This window comes from Solanum stenotomum, chromosome 4, assembly GCF_019186545.1.
Source record: "Solanum stenotomum isolate F172 chromosome 4, ASM1918654v1, whole genome shotgun sequence".
Taxonomy (NCBI): domain Eukaryota; kingdom Viridiplantae; phylum Streptophyta; class Magnoliopsida; order Solanales; family Solanaceae; genus Solanum; species Solanum stenotomum.
The window spans coordinates 50,269,470-50,275,468 of record NC_064285.1 but is presented as its reverse complement, the minus strand read 5'-3'; positions in this window follow the sequence as shown (position 1 = coordinate 50,275,468).

Here is a 5,999-nt window from a genome sequence, read left to right as displayed (position 1 = left end):
CTTTTAATACAAATGTAGGGACACGACCCTTACATAAATCTAAAAACATAGAGTAAAGACATAAGTGAACAAGGTGCGTTTGCCCTCGAAACTATGAGGACTCCCCAAGTCTTCATTCCCAAGCTCCTTAGAAACCTATCCTCCATGTACAAGACACGACCTCTCCAAACCCTACACTTTGTAGAAAAATGTAGAAGAAGGGGTTAGCACAAAAAGTACGTACCAAGTATGGAAGCCATGCATAAAAACCATTAGAACATGCTTAAAAGTGACATTTAGTTGAAACCATGCTTTATGAAATTTTGAACATCATCTTGAAAGAGTTGGAGAATCACAAGTTACAAGCAACTCACATACAGTTCTTAACAGCACAAAGGATAATACCATCACCATAAGCATAGTATCTAAACATAGTCTTAATACCATATTACTCATTACAAGACATACTACTCATGCATATTCAATCATTAAGATCATTACATCATAATAGGATAACAAGATAGGTAACCCTAGGTTGCACTTGTGTCATGTGTAGACAAAGTCCCATAATCCTACCTACACGAAGTATTACCTTTGGATCACCAAGCTTATATTTAACATACATTAGTCTTAATAGTTCATACACATCATAAAGAGACATTCATAAAAACTAGCTCATATTAAGGCAAGTCAAGCATAATGCTAATTCAATGAACGCATGCATTACTCATATTCCTCATAATAAAATGGAACTACACCATGGCTACTTTAGAAGTCTACTTGTTCCATGTAGGAGTGACATCCCATAATACCCCTCATACTAAATAGATCTCCTAGAGGAGTCATTAGTCATATTTCATGCAACATATTCATATCATACATCTTAGTCATTTTTCATATACTTCATAACGTAGGTAAACCACCCTCGTAACCCCTTCACAAGCTCACTTGTGCAATGTACATATGAAGTCCCATACCCCCACATCTACTAAGCAAAGCTATCAAGAAGTCATAAGTGTAATTCACATGCATATTCATAATACATAGTAAGTGAAGTCATCTTTACTTCATACTTTATAAGTAGTCATATATAAGGGACTCACACATGAACTCCTCAAAGAACCCACTTGTGCAATGTCTAGGTAAAGTCCTATACCCTTACCTATACTCAGTAGTACCCTTCAAGAAGCCCTAGTTAGAGTTCATATTCATATTCATAAGTCATATTCATTAAACATAGGGAGATTGGCAATAACCGACATAGACCATGTGAGCTACATGGAATCTGGTGTTTTACTCCCACGTCGAAAAGAGAGTGTTCCACTTGCCAAAGTAGAACTAGCATAATAGCTATCTAGGTGGATCCACTAAGCTATTTCCTACGGGGGCACGTAGTTAAGGGATAAGGAGATTGCTTCTAGAAACCCTCTTTATACTTAATAGTATTTTAGACTCCATCTCATGAGATATCTTTAGTGGAAACCTCCCAACCTTTGTGAAGGAATCCTATCTCATATACATATCCTCTCGGTGCTAAGCACAAACTCCCATTAAGATAACTTTAAGCCTTTACTTAAGTTCATAATTCATAGGGGAGTGCCCTTAGGATATTAATCCCAACGTTTATCATATTATCTCATAGACTCATTAGGTGAGAAAACCTTTCATCCTAATAGTCAAGAATGTGTGAGAATGTTCCTTCATATCATAGTCATATAGTGTTTATGAGAATTTCTTCTTATTCAGCATAACACACATTCATAATCATCTCACAATATTCATGTTCATATCATAACATAACATACATGTTCAAATCATAGCATAACACACATGTTCCTATCATATCGTACATATTCATAACATCAAGGTCATGTATAGAATCATATATTCATATAAAGGATTATGTGGGAAGGGTCCTTCCACAATAACATCTCATACAATTCAACGTATAGACCATACCATGTTCATAGCATATCATTTGTATTCATAACGTTTCATACTTAGTCATACATAGGGCTGTGGGGAAAGGATTCATATCTCAACACCACAATTCAATACAAGAACATTTCATCATATTGAGAACCCTCATTCATAGCCCTCAAGGCTTACTTCAAGATTCAACCCTAATTCCTTAACATTCCTATTTCATATAGGGTAAAATCAATATACAATAATGAATTGCATATAAACATACTAAATTCCCAACCTTCATTCATCATTCAAAACATACTAGGGTTTAGATTTGAGAAAGAGGGGGAAATCATGGGTCTTGTGGAGAATTGCTCAAAAATCATAAACATTGCATGAATTCATCCACAAACCTTTATATATAATCATAAACAACCATTATAAATTAATGGAATCTATTGTAGAAAGAGTCCCACGAATTTGATTGAAAACCTAGAAGTTGGGGAAGTTTGAAAACCTATTTGAAAGGGCTTCTTGGTGATAGCTAACCAATTAGAAACAACTCCCATACCTTAGGTGTAGATTTCCTTCAAAATCCCATGAGAAAGAATTCATCTTCAAGCCCTAGATTGATCTCTTCTTTGTTCTTCAATGGAGGAACTTGTAGAGAGAGAAATATTTGAGAGGGAGGTAATTGGGTTTGATCTTGGTCCTTAAGTTATAATGAGTTAATGACTTAGTTTAGGGTCTTATTAACTATTTATAGGAGGTTATTTAACCACTTAACTGACCCCCTAAGCCGTTAATTAATTAACTAACTTAATTCCCAAACCCCCAAATTAAATCTAAAAGTCACAAAACTGGCAGAATCTACTGACCCTAACCTACGAACCGTCGTTTGATCTACCGTCCGTAGTTTGGGTCTGTTGATTGGACCTGGGACTGACAGTGCTTCACTATTTCGGCCATAACTTTTTACTCCGAGATCGGAATTGGGCAAACTCGGTGGCGTTGGAAAGATGACTCAGAGGACTTTCATTGGATAGGTAATGAACCATCTAATTGGTTTTGAGATATGAGATATGACCATTTAAAGTTGACCCTCACTCCTAACTTAAAACTAAAAACTGTTTTTAGGGGACTGTTTTGAGGGTCTTGGTTCTAAATGATTTCATGACTTAGCTTAAGGTCTTGCTAGCTTATAAAGGTGATTAATCAACTATCTAAACAACCCCTTAATCCCTTAGTTAATTAACTAACTTAATCCATAATCATCAAAATAAGACTAGAAGGCTGGAAATTGGCAGCAACTACGGCCACCCATCTACGGACCGTAGGTGGAGTTACGGCCCGTGTTGTGCTCTTGTCGTTTGGTTCAGAGGCTCCCTTTTTGGGAGCCAAGCCTCCCAAGACTGAGTCCCAACCTACTACCTAGGCCTACCGATTGTAGACCAGTCTACTGGCCGTAGATGGGTCTCGTGGTCCTACTGTCTTTTGAGAGCTTTTTGGCCAAAGGTTGGGTCCTCCTCAAGGACCCCTAGGGTGGTCCTTGGGGAGTCGTACCCGAGCGTTTAACCCCTAAACATGGTGTCCTAAATGTAGGAGTCACTTCTACCAGTTTTCACCCTTAAATAACACTCCAAACTTCAACTACAAGACCCTTACAACTCAGTAGTTCAAATGCCTAGTTTTTGGACGTCATGGTCGTTTCTTGACGTTTGACCCCTAAAATCACCAAACTAACTTCAATAGCCATATTTCTTCATTTAAAAAAGTTTCCAACTATAAACTAACATGTGAGGCTCTATTTCAACCTACTAGATTTAGTCAAGCCTTAGTTAGGTCTTATTAGCTCGTACGGGGTGTTATAATATCCCCTCCTTGGGAACATTCGTTCCCGAATGACACTTAAAACATCTTAAGGAATCAAAACTTCAAACTAGCAGCCGAAACAAGAATGTAATCATCAAAGTGATGTACAACTCAAAGATACACCATACATAATGAGCATCATTTCAAAAGGAGGAACTTAAACTCCAATTCAACATAGTCACTGTAAATATAAGGAAGTAAGAACTACATCTATCAATCCATATGCATGACATTACCATGTTTAGTTATGTTCAAGGAGGAACTACCTTCTCCTATTCATAACATGCTCAACATATCATCATAAAGCTCATATGCAAGTTTCCATGTTCAATTGCCCTCTTTCAAGGAGGAACTTCTCAACTCCTCACTAAGACATGCTCACATCTTATTTTCATGAATTACAATAGATCACTTATAACCAATGCACTACAAAAATGAGGGAAACAACTCATCTTTATTCAAAAACACAAGTTTTTATGGAAATGCACAAACCTCATTAATTCACATAAACATGGGAGGAACTACCACCTCCACTCTTTAGGAAAGTTTCCAGCACATAAGGAGCTAACATTCCATTTCATAAGAACACATTCAAGCATGTTCATTTAATTCACATCATGAAGTCAAGTATGCCATATTACACTCAATGCACAACTTAGGAGAAAAATCTCCATTTAAAACACACATCATACAACATGAGAGAATAGGACTACCTCTACGAACTCAATATGCATGCAACTTAGACATATTCCATTTCATTGGAGGAATTTCCTTCTCCAACTCAAATCATGCTTATCATATCATCTTAGGCCAACTATGCCATTACTTCTCAAAAGCACATTTAAACCATTCACCACATAAATCACATAGGTTTCTTACTCTAATTGCCTATCAACATAAGGAACATGAGACATGAAAACTCATTTTATCTCAAAACATGAATTCTAAAGAGCATATTTATCATAAGGAAATCATGAGAACACCTGAGTCACACATGACTCCTAAAACATAACATAAGCCCATCTAGGAACTCTTGGTCTCAAGCTAGAATAGGAATGGAAGAAAGAGATGAGGATGTCGGGATTTCAACAAGTCATGCTTTCTAAGCACACCATCCCTTCCTTAGGAGGAAGCCCTCACTACCACCCTCATGAAAATTTCTTTCAAGCACTCCTAAAGACATAACCAAACTCACATTTTGCCCTCTTTGCTAAAGTCTATGGTCCTCATCATCTCGAAATACCGCCCTCATATGACACAATAAGTACCAAATCTAAAATAGGAAGAAATTGTGCTCAATTTTCATCTTACTCAAAAGGTGGTAACTAATACACACTCAAGAGTCCCATATTCTTCTAACCATCTGATCCCTATCATTAATAAAAACACACCATGTATGCAACCCATCCATACTAAGAGTCACATCAAGGTCTAACATGCCAATTTCCACCAAGTCAACAAGAGTATTTCTAGGGAACAAGGTAAAAGGACATCTTCCATAAACCTTTTTTACTATCTTTAAACCATTAACTAGGATAAAATTTGAAAAAGGCTCTATTAATTCATCTGGAGAACTCTAAGCCTCATAGCCTCATAAGGCATCATACAAGATAAGGTATTACCGGAACTCAATATAGCACTTACTCTCACATGAAATTACCAACATACCGGTACCTTCATCCAAAAAGTAATCCAAGTCAACCCTAGTAGCATCCCTTTCTAAGGCCTTCTCTAGGATATCACTCAGGGTCTCATATAAGTCTACCACTCCGGTTCTAAGTTTGTTCAAACTCACTAAAACACATAAGGTGAGAATCCAAGCAAACTTATTTCATAAACATCAAGGGTACTCAATGACCTTCCCATCTAAGTACATTATCCCTCACTTGGGGTAAGCCTAAACAAACTCTTTACAACATTCCTTCTTTAAATTCTAAGGTCGGAGCAAGTCATAACTAAACCTTCACACTCAACACACAAGATGATTCTAAGCCATAGGAGTATTACACTTTTAACTTCCTTCAAGGAGTCTACTTACTCAACAACCCTAGGAACTACCTAAGCACTTCTATTCATCAAAATCCAACACATTCTAAACTCATTAGGGCTAAGTTAGGTTATACCAATAACCACATATGGCCATAAATAAACCCATGAATACTAAAAACAACACAAAAGTTCACCATATCCTATTTATCAAGTCACAAAAGACAGGTATTACCGGAATTAGTCCTACAAGG